The sequence below is a fragment of the Felis catus genome, chromosome B2 (genome assembly GCF_018350175.1).
Source record: "Felis catus isolate Fca126 chromosome B2, F.catus_Fca126_mat1.0, whole genome shotgun sequence".
In the NCBI taxonomy this organism is placed as follows: domain Eukaryota; kingdom Metazoa; phylum Chordata; class Mammalia; order Carnivora; family Felidae; genus Felis; species Felis catus.
The window spans coordinates 117885701-117908891 of record NC_058372.1 but is presented as its reverse complement, the minus strand read 5'-3'; the positions used below and the strand labels follow the sequence as shown (position 1 = coordinate 117908891).

Genomic DNA, 23191 nt, shown 5'->3' with positions numbered 1-23191 from the left:
ACATTGTATTTATATAGCCATATTCTAAAAGTTCTGTATAACCGTTACACGATTATATGTATGTGTTCCAGAAGAATAAAATAGTGAATTCCTGGTCGTCTGCCTCCGTTCTGACAGCCACAGCTGCTGCTTTCCTGGACAGGTGCCCCTCCACTCTCCCAGCCATTGCTTGTCCCTGCATTCTGCCGTGATTCCTGGATCACGGCAGACTGGAACGGGGGAAGGAAGGCCCTCCATCCTTCCATCAGATGAACGCCACGCCTGAAGGAGAGATTATAGTAACGCCTGTGGCTGTTGTGTTTTAATTACTATTCAACAGTTGCATACAATTTTTACACCTGTAGGGAAGTGGGAGCTCAGCAGTGTGAAGAGCGGTGGGAGAAGATACCAAGAGGAAAGTGTTTGGGGAAAAATAAAGCTTTTGAGAAAATGCTGAGCGGCAAATTCATTCAGAAACATGAGCTCATCACCTGGTTGATTTAACAGGTTAATGCAAATGAGAAACGCCTGGCAGATCTCCTTTGCCAGGAGGTTAGATTTCTGCCTTTGCCCAGGATATTCTAAGAAGATTCCTCAGTCACATTGCTCGGTTTAAAATTTCTTAGATTCTCTAGTGTCTGTGATATAAAGGATTGGCTAAATTCTTTTGGGTCCTTCCCCTATCTAAAATGATACTGTTCAGGAGGACCGTATAGCCGAAAATATGTTGTCAAAGGAGTTACTTTGGAACCACTTTTTTTTGTTTTTCGTAGAATTTAATACCTTTTTGAAGATAATAGCCTTTAGGTCAGTCTTAAATCCATGAGAACCAATCATGCAGACTGAAGATAGTAAATCCTACGTTCCTTACACTTTGCTAATATGAATCTTAAAAGATGGCATGAGGTTTCTCATTATAAATGTGCCAAAATAATATACCAGTAGACTGCTATTTAATATTAGGCTTACTTTATTGAATCGTTAAGGTGATTATGTTGGATAATAGAAAAATAAGTTCATGATGCCTAGAACTGTTTGGAGAAAAAAATCGGTGCTTAAGTTTCTTAAAGGTATTTTCTTCCAACCTCATTTCTTTCTATCCAAATGCACTAAGCATAAGTTTGTGCAAAGGGGTGTGTTTTTTGCTGTGGAGGGTACAGAGAGGAGTAACAGATGTATTTAGTAGGTGAAAGGTGGGCATAGGGCCCAGACTGTGGAAAGGGCTGAGAGAAAAGGGGGAGGGATCGGGTGACATTGAGCTGGGAGTGGCAGGGATGTCTTTGGCCAGGTCCTAGCATGGTAGCTGGACTTGGCCCCATGATAGGGGAGATGATAGGCATGCCGTTGACCCTTGAGAAGGGACTGACGGAGTGAGCCTGCAAATTGGAGTGGCGTTTCTCTTAACAATACCCTTCTTCATGGGCAGAACTCAGCAGAAAGGCTGGAAAGGAGGGTCCGGCCAGAGTCTAGGGACTCTGCATTTTGTGTGGAAGAATTTGGGTTTTCTTTCTGCAGTGACTGAGGTTGTGTAGAGGTTCAAAGTAGGGCTAACAATTTATGGGGAAGAAATAGTTATGAGAAAAATGTACCTGTTGGTAAAATATGTACAGTTCTACTTATTTTAATCAGAGTGTGCTGTTCATAATTTTAACTGTTTTTTCCACGATACAAAAGCATCAAGTTGTCTAGGGTACTATCTACTGCAGATAAAGTACATACACTTCAAGTGAAAGAGGAATATCATAAGGCCCTGATTATGATCTTTCTTCATCCAGTGTGTTCACATACTCACTTTTTATAATTAATCCTGGCCCTTGGCACTCATCAGATGAGTGTGTGTGTGTGTGTGTGTGTGTGTGTGTGTGTTTCCCCTGAAGGTGTTTCTTAAACCTGTCTCTTAACAGTATTTAGAAAATGTTATTTGGTTGATTAAAAGTAGGTATATCCTCATTTCCCCACCCTTAATTTATTAAGCTTCTAGTTCATTGTAGTATATATTTTAGGAAATATATATATATTTAGGAAATATATTCTCCCATTTTGGACAATAGTTTGTTTTTAATCTTTGTGACTGTTCTTTGATGTTGATAGTCCTGAAAATCAAGGTAAAAGTGTCTTGGAAAGAAACTCAAAAGTCCTAGTTCTAATAAGTGAGGGAGTTGGAATTGAGATTAGATCTGCCTGATAGTCCCTTTCCTTATCTGTAAAATGGAGGTGTTGATACTATATTCCTCAGAGTGGTCATGAGAAATTAAATATGTGTAGCTTGTTTATAAGCTGCCTTTTAACCAACATGAATTATAGAAGCACAGTGTTTATGAACCTAAAAAACTTGGTTGATTTGGTGAGATAAGTAGTTTTATGTTCTGAGTTTTTTTTTTTTTATTAAAAAAAATTTTTTTAACGCTTATTTTTGAGAGACAGAGTGTGAGTGGGGGAGGGGCAGAGAGAGAGGAAGACACAGAATCTGAAGCAGGCTCCAGGCTCTGAGCTGTCCACACAGAGCCCAATGCAGGGCTCGAACTCACGAACTGAGATCATGACCTGAGCTGAAGTCGGATGCTTAACCGGCTGAGCCACCCAGGCGCCCCCTGAGTTTTTTTAGTTGTAAGTTTTCTTTTCAAAGTTAATGTTTGAAATTCCCCAGTTTTTAAAACCATAAGGACTCTTACTTTTGTGCGCTGTAATGAGTGAAACTTGTGTCCTCAATACTTTCTTTGAATTCTTCCCTACAGGCTGTCCTTCTGCTCGTTCATTTCTGTTTTGTGTTAATTTTTATTGCCTCCCCCCCCCCCACCCCCCACTCTGAAATGCAATAGTCTTGTAGTGTCCAAGTGGAAACATTGTTCTCTTTGTCAGGGCCAAAGAAGTGCCTTTGTCGTTCCTTGGAGACATTCTGCAGATGCCATTTTGCAGTTCTGAAAAATCTGTCCCTGTCCTCCTTGTGCTGTGTTAAATTGTGCGTATATCTGGCTTGGTATTTTAATGAAGTTGTGGTGAAGACTTGACAGTGATACTTGTCCTGTGATAACAAAACAAGAAAGGCTCTTTCTCCATCGAGTGTAGATCTGTGTTCCCCATCTCCCCCTAGTGCTGTGTGGTCCGAAAGTAGATCCCGCCTGCGCTTAGGCCCTCGTATGTTTGATGCTTTTCAACCGACTTTATAGGAAACTGTTACAACAACGAATTCTGAGCAGGAGCTCTAAGCCTTTTGTTGATGTGTATTGTTTTTCAAAGATCTCTTAATTTATATGTTCTTAATAGCATTTTGAGTGGCAAGAATGAGCTCTAATTTGCTAAGTGGCTTTAATCCTTGTATTAAGAAGTGTGGGTGAAAATCTGTTGGGAAACTGGCTTGATAAAATCCAGGAAATTCCTCTCATTCTTTTAAATCCAGTTAAAATCTGACTTAAAAAAAAGAAGGCCTCTGATGTAACCGTGTCTGAAAGCGTGTGCCTCTTAGAGTCTAGTAATTTCTTGTATACCAGTGCCAAGCTCAAAGACGAATAGTATGAATGTACCTCTGTTTTAGGTTAATCTATACCACATGGCATGGTACCAGTTTATTATAATTTTGCAGGGACTTATTCATCCTGTTTTGCACTGCCTTGAAAACTGCTAAAGCAGGAGTCCAGAAATAAAGGGAGAAAACTTCACAGTGTTTGTTTTAATGGACTTGAATCTATCTAAGTTTTTTTTTTTAACATTTTATTTTTTTTTATTTTTGCTACACAGAGAGAGTGCATGAGCGGGGAAGGGGCAGAGAGAGAGGGAGACACAGAACCCAAAACAGGCTCCAGGCTCTGAGCTGTCGGCACAGAGCCCGACGTGGGGCTTGAACTCACAAACTGTGAAATCGTGACCTGAGCCGAAGTCAGATGCTTAACTGACTGAGCCACCCAGGCGCCCCTTAAATCTTTTTTGTTGTTGTTGTTGTTAATCATAGTAACACATATGCAGTGAAGAAAACATGATAATATAAAAAAATAGAAATAAAACAAAAAATTGTCATTGTCCACATTTAGGATTAGCATTTGGGCTGAGCATGTCCTGTCTTTTATCTGCAAATATGTACACATGGGTTAAAACAACAACCTTATCCTTTTAAAGCTGCTTATTTTCCCTTGGCAAAATATGGAGAATGTGTTTCTGTAAATTCTTAAGCTGGTAGTACTTAATTTGGGAAATAATAATCCATAGGGCATTCATTCATTTATATGGACTCAGTTGGAAGTTCTCAATTAGTAGGAAGTGTGTACATTTATTGCTTAAAGATATGTGTGTCTGAAAGGGAGAGGCTGATCATTTTGGTTGTTCTCCAGGGTCATAAAAGCCTAACAAGTCTTTATTAGAACTGTTAAGAAGTCTTTGAAACAAGTGAAGATTTGATCACATAAGCCCTGGCCCCTCCTGGACAGCTGGCTCACTGATTCCCAACAAGAGCTGATTCTGCTACAGCCCGACTCCTGTCATCTGGGGCAGAGGTGCACAGGGATTACATGTTTGTATATGTCTAGCCATCAGTGGCCTTGTTTTATAATGATACCAAGCCTTGTCATGCCATTACGTGTGTGTGTGTGTGTGTGTGTGTGTGTGTGCGTGTGTGTGTGCGTGTGTGTGCGTGTGTATTTAAGATAAATATACAACTGGTACAGGACAGACCCTGTTACAATAAACTCCATGTCAGAGCTGATCTCTTTCTTAATATGGATATTCCTATAGGGTTAGAGGTAAAAGTAGAAGGAAAACCCTCCCCAGGGGATTGATTGTTAGATACCTGGGACCGGCTCTTGTCCAGAAGAGAAAAACTATCCTCCTCCCCTGTTCTCATTACTCTGGGGTTCAATGAGAAGAATACTTATTTTGACTATATAGATAATACAACAAAAACAAATTTTCTTGTTATAACTGTGCTGTTTTGTTGGCTCACATTTACTGAATTCTGACGTTCGTAGTATGGTTAACTTGGAACTATAGGGGGTGATAATGAGAGAAGATGTGAAAGGATTGAGAATGAGGATAAGATCAGCAAATGATGGCTGAATCTAAATGGTGTGAATGGAACTAGTTAACATCCTTAGTCTGGGGTTGACTCTGGTGGGAGGAAAAGGTCAGGGAGATGGTGGGGGGGGGGGGGAGTGGAGTGTGGCAGCTGAGTTGTCAGGAATACTATGTTTCAACCCTTTTGTCTGATATGTATGTATATACACATACTTTTCTGTGCGTCTAAGCACAATATGTAAATGTGCATGTATCTGTTCAGTGTAGCTTTTATAGGTCCAATCACGAAGGTCCTTCCCTCACCAAGGGCAGAGTGTACTGTTGACGTACTGCATCTACAGGCAAGATCTTGCCTCAGAACAGGGTCTACCAGTGATATTCATTCCGCCGGTCCCATTTCCGTATCCTGTATGTCAGTGGTCAGCCCCGTTGGTCAGGCTTCCCTGAGACCTCCCTCTGCCCTGTTCCATTGAGCAGCTGTAAATCACATTCTGTAGGTCATCAGTTGTGTGGATCATATGGTAGGTGATTAGATAAGTAACAGTAGTGATTACACCTAGCTTGTCCTTGACGTGTGAGTCCTGATTGGATCTTCCTGCCCCTGGTTCTGCCCATTGGGAGGATTGCCATCACCCACCACGTATATGTCAGGGCTGTCTCAGGGGAGGGACTGCATTACTCTTGACCCATTTTAGTCTGACTTTACTGCTCTTGGCATCCTGGTTACTCTGTCAGTGGGTACTATCAGAATGCTAGAGGCTGCCTGATGGGTTGGTTTGCCATCTACCAGACTTCTCTTTCATGGCCTTGTGATTGGTGAGCACGCTCACGTGTGCATGTGTGTGTTTGCGCGTGTGCACCCAGTAAACTACCAAATAACTTGATTGGGCTCCCCCTAGCCTCATGTTTTATTCTGCATACCCTGTGACTTAAAAATCAGTAAAAGAGCTATTGTTGGTTTTGTTCGCAAACTGCTTATTTTTAACTTTATACCTGGAAGAAAAAAAAAATCCAACCCAAGCTTTTAAGTATAGACACGGGAAGTAGACAGTCTAGACGGAGAAGAGTCAGCATTAATGAGGACACGGAAGCGTGAAGATTCATTTTGTGTTGAGGGGGCTGGTGGGGCCGGAGATTAGGAGATGGGAAGCAGAAGATAAGCTGAAGATCTGGATTGGAGCCAGCAAGTGCTAAACTTAGGAGCTCCTACTGAAGAGTTTGGTATTCATTCTCCCTGCCGAACCACCGGAAGCCTTTAAAAAAAAAATTACTGTTTTTTGTTTTTGTTTTTGAAAGAAGAGACATAATTACAGATATCTGTGTTTTAGAAATATTACATGTCAGGGGCGCCTGGGTGGCTCAGTCGGTTAAGCGTCCAACTTCGGCTCAGGTCATGATCTCGCGGTCTGTGAGTTCAAGCCCCGCGTCGGGCTCTGTGCTGACAGCTCAGAGCCTGCAGCCTGTTTCAGATTCTGTGTCTCCCTCTCTCTCTGACCCTCCCCTGTTCATGCTCTGTCTCTCCCTGTCTCAAAAGTAAATAAACATTAAAGAAAAAATTAGAAATATTACATGTCAGATTTTATGGAGAACATATATTTACCCTGTATATCTGTTCTAGTGACTGTTACTGTCTGTTAAAGGAGGCTGCCCAAGGAGGCCTCATTTTGTATTTCTGTGCAGTAAAATTTGGTGCTATGAATTTTCCTCTTTAGGTACTATTTATTTATAAAGGTGACTAGGATCAAATATTTAACTTAATTGCAATAATAAATCTTGTTACCAATGAAGTACATTGTGTTTACTACAAAATCTGAAGTTTGGGAATACGATTTAAGGAAGGAGTTTTCTTTGGAATTTGTACTGCAATTATGAGACAAATTTGGGCCCACTCTTACTGTGTTTTAAGCTGGAGATTCAAAGATGAGTAAGCCTGAGCTGTTGATAAGCTCACAGTAAGACCAACCGATACTAAGAATTCAAAACTGGTCATTTCAGCCTTAGAAATACATACAGAGAAAGGACAACCGAGTGAGTTTGGGTGAAGAGAGAGGAAAGGATCTGGAGTGATTCCTGAACTGAGTCTGTTTCTGTGGTTACTGGGATTTGTTTGTAGCTGCATACTACCTAGTGAATATGATCCAAGTACTCATTTATCAGATCTATGATCTTGGACTACCTTACTATATGCCGAATACTGTGTGAGGCTCTAGGGATATGGGTTTAAGACTGCACTCTTTGTTCCTAAGAATCTGATTGTTCACATGGAGAGGCAGCCAGTCAATAGCAAAGAGAAGTGGGGAGGCATTTTGGGGACTAAGAATGTTCCTGCAAAACTGTGGGTAAATAAATTTTTCCTACATTTTGCTTAATGTTCAATGGAATCTTACTGTGTATCAAGTGTGTGAGAGGGGGAATCATTCTATAAATCACCTTCTTAATAGTTGTAGAACTGTTGAATGAATGCATGTATCTGTTGTGTAAGAATGGGTTTTTACCAATGGGCATTAATTTAAAAGAACATTTGCATTATTTGCTACTGGTTATCCCTTCATGGAAAGGATACTTTTTCTTTCTTAATTTCTTCTTCTTCTTTTTTTTTTTTTTTTCAATTGAAATTCCAGGAAGTATCACTGTCTCAGGTTTCTGTCCAAGCAGTTTTCTGAAGCCAGTGGGTGGGTGTATGTTTAGATCCAAGAGAAACAAATTACAACCATGGATGTGAACTTTTCAGTCTTCTCAAAGTAAAATCTCGAAAAAAATAATTTTTACGCTTTTCTTTCGCAAAAACCATCTTTTGCTAAAGAGGAATAAAACAAAGATAACATGCTAAGCATGTTGGATCTTCATCATATTGTTCCCACCTTTCTTGTAATTAGCACAACTTCTTACAGTGTTTGAGACTTTTATTTCAAAGTTTAAAAAGTGGCCGAAATATGTATTTGGTAAAATTCAAATAACATTTTGCATTGCTATTTTAAAGAATGTAGGCATTAAAGAATCAAGGAACAAACACACAGCGTTAGATTTATGAAGGGAAGCAACATGGATACTCAGCTTTCTATCTTAAGAGATACAAATTAGACATTTGAAAGTATTTTAGCTTAAATTTATTAAATAGGAATGCAATGGGGAAGAGGTGAGGAAGCCTTTATTGTTTTTTTTAATTTTTTTTTTTTTGACATTTATTTATTTATTTTTGAGAGACAGAAAGAGACAGCGTGAGCAGGGGAGGAGCAGAGAGAGAGGGAGACACAGAATCAGAAGCAGGCTCCAGGCTCTGAGCCATCAGGCCAGAGCCCGATGTGGGGCTTGAACCCATGAACCGTGAGATCATGACCTGAGTCGAAGTCGGATGCTTAACCAACTGAGCCACCCAGGCGCTCCGGCTTTGTTAATTGTTAAGGGCCTATAAATGCATACTTGATGCAGTACACACGTTTCCTAAGGTGTAGCCGCCCCCGCCCCTGTGACTGTCATCGTGTTTTGTGTACTACCTGGCAGAAGAGGGAAGAGGATATAAGTGGTAGGAAAGTGTTACAACCATAAAGCTGACACATTTTAGGCTCAGAGCTGCCAGTGTTTCCAAGTTGTGGACTTTGAAGAAAGATTATACATTTTAATGATTAAAATTTGTATAATCAGGTTGTAAAGACCTTCAGGACATTTACTTGTACACCCTAAACTTAGTATCTGGACCACACTTACTTGTAATACTAGGAATTTTTTTTTTCTAGACCCTTCCCCTTGCCCCCTTCTTGTACTAAACAAAGCTCCTCATTTCTGTGGTTTAGGGCCACCTCTTTGCTTTGTACATCACAATTTGCTTCTTCATTATATTTCTCTTGTTCCCAGTCCTAACATTTAAAGTTAGTTCTTAGGGGTGCCTGGGTGGTTCAGTCCCTTAAGCATCGGCTCTTGATTTCAGCTCAGGTCATGATCTCACGGTTTATGGGTTCAGGCCCCGTATGGGCTCTGCATCTCCGGCACTTGGGATTCTCTCTCTCTCTGCCCTGACCCTGCTTGTGTGCACTCGCTCACTCTCTCTGAAAAATAAACTTTTAAAAAATAAAGATTTCTTATACAGCGTAGAGTTGGGTCTTTTTCACTCTGATAATAATTGATGCATTTAGATCAGTTGCATTTAATCTGATTACTGGTGTTTTGGGGTACCATATTGCTTTTTGTTTTGTTTGTCCTATCTGTTCTTTCTTTTTCTTATCTTACTCTGAATTATTTTTCTGATTCCATCTCATCTAATAGCTTGTTCTATTCTATCTCTCTCTTCTTTTTTTTTTTTTGTTACCCAATTTAAATTGAACTCTTTAACTTGTCTCCAAACCTTTTTACTCCTCCTTTAACTCTTTCACTGACTGCCTTTGCTCTCATTAACTGCTCTTTTTCTCTCTCCTTTTGCTCTTATGTGTCATCAGATTCTCCCCATTGTCCTAATTGAATATTTCCTGGATTTATCCACTTCATTTCACTGACACCTTCCATATTCAGACACTGTAACCTGCATAAAGTTCAGCTCTCATGGTCCATTTTTAACTTTGTTAGTCAAAGAAACACAAGTGTCAGCACTGACAAAAAATGGACACATCATTTGTTTTTACTTTGCTCTTTTGAAAAATAAGTGGTTTCATAGAACAGCAAAACTTACTTCTCTTTATCAGTTCATAAATTTTTCTGATTCTTTCTCATCACAGTAGACAGCAGCCCTCAGACTCTTCCTTAACCAGTCTCTTCCCAAACAATAAACACCAACTCTCTGAGTTTTAGCTTGAGTCTCTCCTGTGTTCTTGATATATCAATTCTTTTCTTAGTATCTCAGTCTATTCCATAATAAATCAAATTGCTTTCAAAATTGAGATTACAGGGGTAGAATTCTCTTTGGAAGAGAGGGAACAGACTACCGATTTGTTAATATATATATTTTTAAACATTAATACGCCTACCATGTCTTTTCTGGATAAATGTAATCTGTCTAGTTTTCCTGTTTTTTTTTTTTTTTTTTAGTTTTTATTTAATCTGTTGTTTGTATTGTAGTCTGACTAGTAGTTTTTAGTTTTGTGCATAAATTCATTTCATAATACCTCTTTGCTTTTCAAAAGAAGCCCAAAGTTTTTAATATAGCTTTTACCTTATAAGGCACTTGCTGTTCTAGATTTTAACATACTAATTGGGTTTCCCTGCTCACCTGTCTGGTTTCTCTCATCTCTAGACTTCTGTACATGTTGCCAGTTATATTCTACTCCTCGGTCTCAGTGTAGATATAATTTCCCTTGCATAGCCATTCTTTATGATTCTTCTACTGGGCCTCCTCCTTCCTGTTAAATGTACCTGCTGAATAACCTCCCCTCTCACCAGTTGGCTGTTTATTTGCCTTTCTCCACCATCAGGTTATAAGCTTCGCAAAGGCAGTTTTCACATCTGTGTTCACAATTCTCTGGCACTTAATGGCTCTCAATACTTATTTGCTGAATGAACTGGTGGTTACCGAATGATCTGATATTGGCCTTCCTGTCCTTCGCTCTTAACACTTCCCTTACCTTGCAGAGCTAGTTAGTAGCCAGTGTTCCGGTGCAGCATTAACCTGATACTGAGACTTCCTTCTGAATATTTTCTCATTAAATATGTGTAGGTGACTCTGTCCTGCCTAAGTGGATAGATTCCATCTACCATGTTTAGTTTTTATAGTACCTTGAACTCTGTTCTTGTTAGGCAGACTTTTATCTAGTTCTAGCCCCTTTGGATGCCCTGCCAGTCAAATAGTCCTTTAAACATTTTTTTTTTTTTTTTGAGAAAATCCTGGCTTTCAAGGTGCTTTTTATTTATCATTATGTTACCCAAACTCTCAAGAATAGTCCGTTAGTTGGAAATGAGGTAAAAGGTTAATAATAGCAAAATGTGCTGGAATATGGTAATTAATTTTCTCTTGATTCTAGGGTGATTCTCTAATTATCATCCCTTTCCTTGATTTCTGTAATCCTCTCCCAAGAAATTCAGTGTCACATCATCATGTCAAACTCTGTGTGTCTAAAAGATCCAAAATCTTGCATTCTTTCCTAGTCTCCCCCCCGCTCCCCAGGGGTACAGTATACTTTATTGATCGTGCATGACAAGGTAGTCCTCTCCAAACCCCTCCCCTTATTCAGGGGGTCTGGGATGGAAACTGTGTACAAGTCAGGATTTCTCCGTGTGTTTGAGGATGAGTTGGGGCAAGGATGCCCCAGAAGCTGAGGGTCTCTTTTTCTCTTGGTCTCTCAGGGGCTGGTGGGCCAAGGGGCTCTTATTCCTTGGAAGCCATGTGGGCCATAAGGCCTACCACCTTGTTGCTGTAGCCAGATTCATTGCTGTATCATGAAATGAGTTTGACAAGGTAGTCACTAAGGGCACTTCCAGCCCCAGCACCAAAGGTGGAAGAGTGGGTATCACTGTTAGAGTTGCAGGAGACAGCCCAGTCCTCAGTGGAGCCCAGGATGCCCTTGAGGGCCCTCCGATGCCTGCTTCACTACCTTCTTGATGTCATCCCATTTGGCAGCTTTCTCCAAGCAGCAGGTCAGATCCACAACTGATGCGTTGGGGGTAGTGACACGGAAGGCCATGCCGGTGAGATTAGCATTTAGGTCAGGGATGACCTAGCCTACAGAGTAGGTGCCAGTAGAAGCAGGGATGATGTTCTGGACAGCCTCTCCACCATCATGGCTTCCTAGAGGAGCCAGCCACAGTCTTCTGGGTGGCAGTGATAGCATGGACTGTGGTCTTGAGTCCCTCCACAATGCCAGAGTTGTCATGAATGACCTTGGCCAGAAGGGCCAAGCAGTTGATGTTGCAGGAGGCATTGCTGACAATCTTGAGGGAGTTGTCATACTTCTTATGGCTCACGCCCATCAGAAAAATGGGGGCATTCAGCAGAAGGGGCAGAAATGTTGACTTTTTTGGCCCCACCCTTCACACAAGCCCCAGCCTTCTCCATGGTGGTGAAGACCCCAGTACACCCCACAACACACTTAGCACCAGCATCACCCCATATGATGTTGGTGGGATCTCACTCTTGGAAGATGGAGATGGGCTTTCCATTGATAACAAGTTTCCTATTCTCAGCCTTGACTGTGCCATTGAATTTGCGGTGGGTGGAATCATACTGGAACATGTAGACCATGTAGTTGAGGTCAGTGAAGGGGTCATTGATGGTGACCATCCACTTTACTAGAGTCAAAAGCAGCTCTGGTGACCAGGTACCCAGTACAGCCAAATCTGTTTACTCCAACCTTCACCATTGTGTTTTGGGGACTCGGCTGGCACTGCAGTCAGATGTGGCTGTTAATGGGGAAGAGCAGAGAGCCTGCTTGGGTTCTGACACCCCAGCCAGACTGCCTCCATCTGTGGTATCCCTAGCCTTTCTTAATCTTCCGGGCTTGAAATTTTGGTATCATTTTTTAGTTCTCTTTCTTCTTTATCTGCTATTTAAACATCAACTTCTATGGAGTCTCTTCCCTGGAATTTAATATTAGTTTGATATTTGTCTTTACTATTGCTGCTTGCATATGAGCCTATCCCCCCCCCCCAGCTTTATTGAGATATAATTGACAAAATTGTAATACATTTAAAATGTACAACATGGGGCGCCTGGGTGGCTCAGTTGGTTGAGCGTCCACCTTCAGCTCAGGTCATGATCTTACTGTTCCTGAGTTCGAGCCCTGCGTTGGGCTCTTTGCTGACAGCTCAGAGCCTGGAGGCTGTTTCAGATTCTGTGTCTCCCTCTCTGTCTCTACCCCTCCCCTGCTCATGCTCTGGCTCTCTGTCTCTCTGTCAAAAATAAACATTTAAAAAAATTAAAAAAAAAGTACAACATGATTTGATACACAGATACATTGTGTGATGATTCCCATGATCAAGGTTAAACATATGTCACCTCACATAGTTACCTTTTTTGTGGGGGGGTCATGGTGGAGAGAATGCTTAAGATCTACTGTCAGCAAATTTCAAGTATATAATACAGTATTATTATTAAGTTTGTTTATTTAAACATCCAAGTTAGCATTTAGTTCAGTAATTTCAAGAGTAAAATCCAGTGATTCATCCCCTGCATAAAACACCCAGTGCTCATCCAACAAGTGTCCTCCTTAATGCCCCTTGTCCATTTAGCCCTTTCCCCCACCCAAAACCCTCCAGCAACCCTCAGTTAGCTCTCTGTATTTAAGAGTCTCTTGTGTTTTGCCACCCTCCTGTTTTTATATTATTTTTGCTTTCCTTCCCTTATGTTCATCTGTTTTGTATCTTAAATTCCACATAGAAATGAAGTCACATGATATTTGTCTTTAAGTTCGCTTAACATTCCATCCACATTGTTGCAGATGGCAAGATTTCATTCTTTTCGATTGCTGAGTGATATTCCGTTGTGTGTGTATATATGTGTGTGTGTGTGTGTGTGTGTGTGTGTGTGTGTGTGTGTGTGTGTGTGTACCCCACATCTTGTTTATCCATTCATCAGTTGTTGGACATTTTGGTTCTTTTCATTAAATTTATTTATTTTTTAGAGAGAGACGGAGGGAGGGAGAGAGTGAATGTGTGCATGTGGGGGAGGGGCTGAGAAAGAAGGAGAGAGAGAATCCCAAGCAGTCTCCACATGGTCAGTGCAGAGCCTCATGTGGGTCTTGAACTCATGAACCTCAAGATCATGACCTGAGCCGAAACCAAGAGTCAGACACTTACAGACTGAGCCACCCTGGTGCCCCTACAATACTGTATTATTAACTGTGGTCATTATCTCTACATTAGATCCTCAGAACTTACTCTTTACAAACTTTGTACCATTTGTCTAACATTTCCTCTATTTCTCCCATCCCTGGGAGCCTTTTTATGTAGACTTCCATTTGGACTGTCTCTGCTTCTACTGTCTGTCCTTTCCAATTCAGGGTCCTCCAGTCTCTTTTTTGAGTAACAGTTAGTGGTTGCCGTCATATGAAGAGTCACACATTCAGGGGGTTGGAACCAGTGCATGCTGCTGGTGGGAATGTCAACTAGTGCAGCCACTTTGGAAAGCAGTTCGGCAGTTCCTGAAAACCTTAACCTAGAGCTTGCATTTGTCTGACATATTCTAGTCCTAAGTATGTGCCCAGGAGAAATGAAAACCTCTACCTACACAAAAAGTTGTAGGCGGATATTCACAGCATTATTTATAGTAGCCCAAAAGTAGAAACAACACAAATGCCCATCAGTTGATGAGTAGATAAACAAAATGTGGTATAGCCATAAGATGTAATATTACTTGGGCATACTGAGGAATGACTTACTGATGTATGCTATAACATGAACGAACCTTGAAAATAATATGCCAAGTAAAAAGCCGGACATGCAAGGCCATGTGGCATGCTTCTGTTTATGTAAATAGTGAAATCTATACAGACAGATTAGCGGTTGTCTAGGGCTGAGAGTTTTAGGGAATGATAGTTAAAGAGTACCTGTTTTGTCCTTTTTTTTTTTAAATGTAATATTCACTTAAAAGTCACCATTTTAAAGTATACAATTCAGTGGTTTTTATTATATTCAAAATGTCGTGCACCTGTCCTCATTATCCTAGAACATTTTCATCTCCCCAAAAGAAACCCTGTTTCCTTTTTTTAAATACTTTTTTTATTAAAAAAAAATTTTTTTTTTCAGTGTTTATTTTTGAGAGACAGAGACAGAGCATGAGAAGGGAGGGGCAGAGAGAGAGAGAGAGAGACACACACACAGAATCCAACGCAGGCTCTAGGCTCTGAGCTGTCAGCACAGACAGCTGACAGCTCAGAGCCTGATGCAGGGCTTGAACCCATGAACTGTGAGATCATGACCTGAGCCAAAGACAGAGGCTCAACCAACTGAGCCACCCAGGTGCCCCCAAACCCTGTTTCCTTTAAGCAGTTACTCCTCATCCCCGCCACTCCCAACATCACCTTCTGACCTGCTTCTCCATTTTATGTTCCTTGTAGCAGCAATGTGTGAGGTTTCTGATCTCTCCAATTCCATGCCAGCACTTGCTGTTTTCCTTCATTTTTTTCACTGGTCACCTTAGTGTATTTGAAGAACTATCACTAGGTGGTCTTATTTCCATTTTCTAATGACTTACCGTGTTAAGCATCTTTTCCTGTGATGATTGGCCATTTTTACCTCTTTTTTGGAGAAATATTTTCTTAAGTCCTTCGCCCCCTTTTAAAATTGGGTTCTTTGTCCTTTTGTTGAGTTGTAAGAGTGCCTTATGTATATTCTGCATACCCTTCTATATATTCTGCATACCCTTACTGAATGCACTTTCATTCTGTGGATTTTTTTTTTTATTTGCTTGATTGTGCCCTTTGACTCACAAATGTTTTTAATTTTGGTGAAGTCTAATTCCTTTGTTGTTGTCATTGCTGATTGTGTTTTAGGTGTTCTAATTAAGAATGTGTTGTGAAATCCATAAGTCATGAAGATGCACATTCCTTGTCTTCAAAGAGTTTTATACTTTTGGCTCATATATTTTTAGTCTTTGGTCCATTTTGAGTTGTTTTATGTGGTGTGAGTTAGGGGTTCAGAGTCATTCTTTTGTATGTGGATATCCAGTTGTCCCAGTACCATTTGTTGAAAAGACTATTCTTTCCCCATTGTATGGATTTGGCACTCTTGTTGAAATCAGTTGGCGATAGATATATGGGTTTATTTCTGCACTCTCAAGTCTGTACTGATTTGTATGTCAGTTCTTATGCCAGTATCACTATGCTTTGATTACTCTAGCTTTGTAATAAATTTTGAGGTCAGGAAGGGTGAATGCTCCCACTTTGTTCTTCTGTGTCATGAGTGGTTCAGTTATCTGTGGTCCCTTGCAATTTCATATGAATTTGAGGATTATTCTGTCCATTTCTGCAAAAAAAGGCATTTGGGATTATAATGGGGATTGCATTGACTCTGTCAATTAATTTGGGGGTTATTGTCATCTTAACAATATTAAGTCTTTGAATGTGTGAACATGGATCTATTTACGTTTTCTTTGATTTTTTAGGAAAGATGTTTTTGTAGTTTTCAGTATACAAATTGCATACTTCCTTAGTTAAATCTACTCCTTTGTATTCTTTTTGATGCTAAGTAGAATTACTATTTTTTGGATTGTTTATGTATATAAATACAACCGAGTATGTATATTGATCTTATGTCCTGCAATTTTGCTGAACTCCTTTATTAGCTTTTTTGGGGGGATTCTTTAGGATTTTATATATATATAATCCTACTGTTTGCAAATAGAGATCATTTACTTTTTCCTGTCCTATTTGGATGCTTTTTATTTATTTTTCTTGCCTAATTGCACTGGTTTTAACTTTAAGAACAATGTTGAATAGAGGTGGTGAGAGTGGACATCCTGTCTTGTTCCTGATCTTCGTGGGGAAAGCTTTTGGTCTTTCACTGTTAAGTATGAGGTGTGTTTTTGTAGATGCCCTTTATCACATTGAGGAAGTTCCCTTTCATTCCTAGTTTATTGAGTGTTTTATTGTGAAAGGATGTTAGATTTTGTTAAATGCTTTTTCTGTCTATTGAAATGATCTTGTATATTTTTCTTCCTTTTATTAATATGATTATTGATTTTTGTGTGTTGAATCACCCTTGTATTCCTGGAATAAATTCCACTTGGTCATGGTGTAAGATCCTTTTAATATCTTGCTGGATTTAGTTTACCAGTATTTTGTGGAAGACTTTTGCTTCTTTATTCATTGGGAATATTGGTCTGTAGTTTCCTTTTTTTTTTTTTTTTTTGTGATGTCTTTATTTGGCTTTGGTATCAGGCCTTGTAGAATGAATTAGAATGTTTGGAGTTTCTTTTTGGGTTGATGAAAATGTTCTAAGATTGTGGTGATGGTTGCACAATGACTCTACTAAGAATCCCTGAATTGTACACTTAAAGTGGGTGACTTGTGTGGTAGCTCAGTAAAATTGTTACAAAAAAACACAAAACCAAAACCCCCCGTATACACAACCCCAACAAACTTTAGGAGCACTAACCTATCTTCTTTAGCTTAGAGTCCTTTCCATAGAGTGTAAAGCCCTCAACAATCTTGTCAGCCTCGCCTCTGGCTTACCTTTGTATGACTGATCCAGTGATAATGGTCAACACACTGCCCCACTCACCACTTTCTGCTCCCCTCAGATCTCCTAGAATATCTTGGGCATCTTGCTGCTCTACCCTGAGGACTGTCCCACCTGTCTTGAATGTCCTGTCCCTCTTTCCCACCAACAACGTTTCTTGCAAAGTTTTGTTCGAGTTTCTTGTATTTACCACTCTAGCCTGCAGTTGCCTTTTAGTCCCAAATCTATTCAGTGGGATAGAATATTTGAAATCAGAACTGTTCTAGGAAATCTGATGTATGTGTTTATGTGTACCTATGGACACACACTTTTTTTTTTTTTAATGTATTTACAGTTAATTCACAAGTTTATAGAGATGCCTTTTTATTTGCACTCCTCTGGTCTCCCCAAATGGCTCTCTGTGCTTTGAAGACAGGCATGATGTGGTACATCTAGTTATTATATGACAGGCAAGTATCTGTTGATGTATTATACATGTGTTTGGGAAATAGAAAGATCCAGAACTTTGTTATGTTTTGCAGTTTTCCTTATGTACCTCTAAAAAATATTTTTGAGAAATTTTTGTATTACAGTAGAAGCAATTGAGTAAAGTCCTAATGTATAAAGTTCACGTGCAAGTGTGAGGAATGTGTAGGTGAGGCTTTATATAAAAGGCTGAGTTTGGCATCTGGTTAAGTATAACTGGGAGGTTGCATAAGCATCATGGTGTAATGTCAAGGAGGTATTTCAAATAAAATAGAATTGGATTTAAGTCTCCGGTATCTATCTTATACATAGTTAGGGGCTTGAGTCAGGATTCAAATTCTGGTTGTCTAACTCCGGGACTAACAGTTAACTGCTCTCCTATTTTACATTCCATGCTTATTAAGGGAGGTTACTTCATTTCTCTGAGCCTCAGTTTATTCATATACAAAATGAATGTGATAACATTTGCTGTGCCAAGTTGTTTTGAGGCTTAAATAAGGACATTTATAAAGCATTTTGCAGAGTGCTTGCTCACAAAATAGGCAGGCCTATTGCTATTAGTAAAATATTTTGTTTACTCCAAAACAATAGCACTAACAAAAGAGATTTTTGAAAGCATCTCTGAAACTTATGCCGAGAAATTTGCTTATCTCCTGGCTTCGGAATATTGAATTCTTTGCTTTACATTTTGGCACAAAGTTTTCAGTGTTCTATTTCTCTAGAATTTAGATAATTTTCCAAGTAAGTCATTTGTTAGTAATTACTTTCTTTTGCGCTCTTGTTGCTTTTTGTTCAAAATGAGTTATTGTCAAAGAAGTAACAGAATTCAACCTTCTTTGTCGTTAACTTCCCGGTGACAGTTGTGGTTAACTGCAACTGATATATTAATGCCTTAGGTTTTGAAATTTCTGGAATGAAGTTTAGGAAGGTTGATGTTTTTTTGTTGGAAGCCATAATAGAAATGAATTTAGAGAGATGGTTATTGGTTTTTATCTTGGCTGCAGAAGTATTTGTAGAAGAGTATTTGTTGGTGTTGCTATAGGAACATAGTCAAAACTACAGCAGCGAAAGCATGACAGCGTTGATCGGCTTACCTGAATTGTTGTTCTTATTTTATTCCTAGTTGACCACATTTGACTTTTTTTTTCTTTCTTAGCTGTCATAAATATCCGGATATTATAAGTCCAGAATACATCAGTTTCGAGAATACTACTATTTGGTCGCTTACTTCTTAGAGGCTTGGGGGGGAAAAATCCTGCTTAAGGCACATCCAAATTTCCTGTTTGTAATGGTGATGGATCGTAATTAAAAAAATATGTATCTCCATGTATTCTTAGGCTAGTTTTGGTTCACTTGGGGATTTTTCTTCATGAAAACCACTTGGTAGTTACTGTTTTCAAGTTTTATTTACATTTTCTTTTACAAATCTGTTATGAAGTTATACTGTCCATGCTGTCAATTTTAAGTTTTTAATAAAGCTACAATTTGGGTCAGGAGAAAGTAGTGGCACTAAGCAGTTTGTAGGGGAAAATAGCTCTCCTTCTGGCTTTTATAGACTCTCTTGCTCAAAGGAAAGACTGCCATTGAGCCGGTTACAACTTCAGTGGAAGATGTCTTGCAGCTGTGCCTTTTTGGTTTTCTTCCAGAGATAGTATTTGTGTGCACTGTCAGAATGTCTTAAAGGCCCACCCTGGAAAGGATTCAACTCTATAAAAGGAGTTTTGTTTTATAACCTTTCACATATTCTTATGGGGTTCTGGTGGTGACCGTGGTCTTTATTGTCTTGTCTTTTAAGCTGGCATTTTATTGAGACACAGGCTTCACAGTTTGAAAATAAGAATTACAGTTATAGTTATTGTATCTCGTAAAATACGAATGGCCAAATCCTTGGCACACACTACAATTAAAATGGCCCTTTCCAAACCTTGTGATTTTAGTCAGTTATTTTTTTAAACTTCTTTTCTACTGCTATACTGGTATGAAGATGGCAGTCATTTGACTATATTTCTTCTAGGTAATTTAATAGATTTTGATTTACAAGTCAAGTTAATGTGTTAGAAGATTCAGGGAATCCCAAACAAAGTTTTTAAAAGACCAATAACTTTTCATGTTGAGAATAGTTCAGTTTAACCTGTTTTGAATCCTTTGTTGACATGAATGCTAAGAGAATTATCATTGAATATACTCTAGGGGATTGGCCATATTTTCTCCCCAAGTTTTCCTTTTCTCTTCAGTTTTTTTTTTTTTTTCTCTCCTTTAAATGTTCCAGAGTTCTCTAAGTTATTTGGGATGGAGAACAGGGCTTTAGAGATACTCCTATATCACTAGTTTTCTCAGGCCACTTCCTCTGCCAGCCCATGTGTATTTCCAGTTACCTTCCCTTGGGGATGTCCTTCTGCTGTTCAAGATGAAGGGGTGTGTGTGTGTGTGTGTGTGTGTGTGTGTGTGTGTGTGTATGTATGTACTTTTTAAAGTAATCTCTACCCCTAACCTGGGAATTGAACTCAGGACCCCAAGACTGAGAGTCACTTGCTGTACTGACTGAGCCAGCCAGGCACCCCTTCTTTTGTGGGTTTGATCCTGTTTTTTTTTTTTTTTTTTTACTTCTTCTGAACTACCTGCCATCCGTTTTCCTTTTTCTCCTTTGTGTCTCAAGCCTCTCCCTACTCTCTCTCTCCCACCAAAAGCCTGCACCAAACAAAACCACCAAAACATCTGCTGTGCACAGATGTTTTCCTGCAACCTAGTACTTCTTGTAGTTACTCATTCCCGATTCTCTCGCCTTTTTTCTGTCGCTAAACTGGACATTAATCTATACTCACCTCTAACCCTCCTTTCTCCAGTATTTTTTTTTTTTAAGCCACTTGGCTTTTTCGTCCACTGTCCACTAACTTGTTCTTAGAGGTTACCAGCAGCCTTTTCACAACAATGTAAAAACTTCAGCAGTGCCTGAAGCAATGTGCCCTTGGCCCTGTTCTCCACTCCTCCTAGCCTGACTCTTCTCTTTTGGCAATATGTTCATGGTTTGTGGTCTTTCTCTTAGGCTGATCCTTCCAGCCTCCTTTATAGCTTCCTTTCTGTCTGCCTGGTGATTTATCTTGAGCATTTTTCTTTCTTCCTTTCTTTCCTTCTTTCTTTCTTTTTTAAATGTTTTATTTATTTTTGAGAGAAAGAGAGCACATGCACGGGAGGTGCAGAGAGAGAGAGGAAGACACAGAATCCGAAGCAGGCTCCAGGCTCTCAGCTGTCAGTACAGATCCTGACACGGGGCTCGAACCCACAAACTGTGAGATCATCGCCTGAGCTCAAGTCAGACACTTAACCAACTGAGCCACCCAGGTGCCCCATAATGATGAGCATTTTTCTTACTCTGTTTTGCTGGGGTTTCATCTATTGTATAGCTTCAAATAACACTGATGGGCCAATGAGTTCCAAGTCTTAGCATGGAAACCCCGACTTTGTTGTTCAGACACCTATGTCTGACCATCCTGACTTTCCACCTGGCTGTACGCAGGCCCTATAGTCCACGTGCATTCAACCTGGAAGCTTGTGCTTCTTTCATTCCTGCTTCCTACGTTTCTTGGAAACTCCTCACTACATTCATGGTGCTGCCCTGTCTGACCTTTGACTGCCAGGAACCTGGGAAATTTGCTGTTACTCCCACAATATAATTCATTATCAAATCCTGTCAATTTTACCTACTAAATATTTATTGACTCCATCTCTTCATTTGCCTTTGTTGCCCTTGCCTTAGTTGAGATGCTGTTTCCTGGATCACTGGAGCATCATCTTAACCAGTTTCCTTTGTGTCACTTGTTCTCACATGACTGCCCAGTATTTTCCATCGCCCGCAGGGTAGAGTTAAAACGTCGAAACTTTAGCATACCCATCACTTATTACTTGGCTGCCTTCTCCCTCGTCCATCTCGTCCACTCCTACCCTGTGTTCCAGGCGGACGAGGTACTTACCGTTCTCTACCACGCTTTTATCTTTCCTGATTCTATGCCCTTCACTTGCTTTTCCCACGGTGAGGAGTGCGCTCCTACCCGCTTTCACTCCGCCCTGGAAGCACCTTCTTATCCTTCAAGGTCAGCTCAAACTTCACCCCGGGAAACAAGTCCGTTTCTGTTCAAGTCCGTTACTGTTGAATTGTCTCTGCCTGTATTTTAGCTCTCCCTCTCTGTGCAGTAGAGTTAGTTATTTAAATACCCTCCTGACACTGCTGGAACCAGGTTTTACACAGGTTTGTAACCTCAACAGCTATCAGTAAAACAAAGAGCAGTTCCTCACTGAATGAATGGGTCTTAGCAAGACCCAAAAGTACAGAGCTGAAATCAAGATCTCCTAGGCAGAGGTGATGGTGAGTACTCTGGCTTGGTGTTGGCTATTCTGTTTTGGGTGGGTTGGGGCTGTGGACCGAGGGCACGTTTGCACCTGTGCTTCGGGTTTTCTTTCACAATTCAAGGTCGGAGAGTTGAGTTGTTAAAGTGAAGCGACAACACGGAGCTGCAGTTTCAAGTGACCGAGCTAACAAAGTTGTGTGGTTTTGGAGGTACACAGGGTGCCCAGACAAGTGCCCAAGGCGTGCACATGGCCTGTGTCGGGCAGAGGGAGGAGTAACAGGTGAAGTGAGGAGAGGCTGGCTCTGGGGTTGCCTCTCCCCAGGGCGTGCTGTGTAGCTATGACTGCTTATCACACGCATCTTAACCTTTCCCTGCCTTGCCCGGCCAGGAGCAGCGTTCAACTTTGTCCAGTGCGATTTGTCATAAGAGGCTTGTGTTGACCTGTTTGCTACTTATGCGGTTTCTAGTGGCGCCTCTTGGAAATTGTGGTGCCATTTTAAAGGAAAGGAGAGAAGAGAAAGAAGGGAAGTTACGGAGGGTGGATTAAGGTGAAGAAACATTTTTCCTTCCCCAAGTTGAGGGGGAAAAAATAGGTAAATGGAATTGGTAAGAGTTTACTCTATGTTCAGCGTTTGATTTTTTAAAAGTAAACGTAAGGATACATTCAGCCATTTTTAGGAGAAAGCCTAGATGAATTTTTTGACCATTGGGATACCGTGTTCAACAGGAACTCACGTTCTTTTAGTAGTAGCTGTGTGGCGACTCTCAGACGATTCTTACAGTGGTCCTGTTACGTAGGTGGGTGGTCGGCTGGTGCCTTGACCGATTCAGTCACCAGCTAAGTGGTAACATGCCATGGCAACATGCAGACTCTCTGAATATGAATTTAATGTTCTTTCAGATTGAGAAGTATCAGTAGATACTTTCTTGGCAATGACCTCTTTGTTTCTCAAGACCTACTTTTTTGGGGAGTGGGAGCGTGTAGGGTTTTTCCTGGGTGCAGAGAGTGGGGGCAGAGCTGGGGAGCACTGATGTCTACTGCATGCTTAGTCTCCGGGCTCTTTAGTCCTCTGGCCGTTGGAGAGCCAGAAAGGGCCTCTGTGCCGTGTGTTTTCTGTAACCGTGTCTCTGCTCTTTCCTTCTCATCCAGGCGGGGAGGCTTGCGACAGGGAAGGGCCATGGGATTGTTAGACAGAATCTGACATCCTGCCTGGGTTCTGCTGCGGACTCCCTGCACAACCCAGGCAAATCCTCTAGCTTCTGGGCTTTAGGTACCCCAGATGTGAGAGGCAAGGGCCAGACATCCC

The 23191-nt window shown here is 40.5% G+C and overlaps 1 protein-coding gene and 1 pseudogene across 35 annotated transcripts in view; one reads left to right on the top strand and one right to left on the bottom strand.

The window, feature by feature from the left end:
• EPB41L2 (erythrocyte membrane protein band 4.1 like 2) overlaps positions 1-23191 on the top strand; it is a 219269-nt gene that overhangs the window by 57764 nt on the left and 138314 nt on the right. Inside the window, exon 1 of one of the 35 annotated variants that reach the window (XM_019831205.3) lies at positions 21695-21901. The exons of the other annotated variants lie outside the window; for them this stretch is intronic. The gene's annotated coding sequence lies outside the window, so the exon portion shown is untranslated. Of the gene's footprint in view, positions 1-21694; positions 21902-23191 lie in introns of those variants that run through there. 35 annotated transcript variants of the gene reach the window in all.
• LOC109499895 lies at positions 11270-12260 on the bottom strand (annotated as a pseudogene).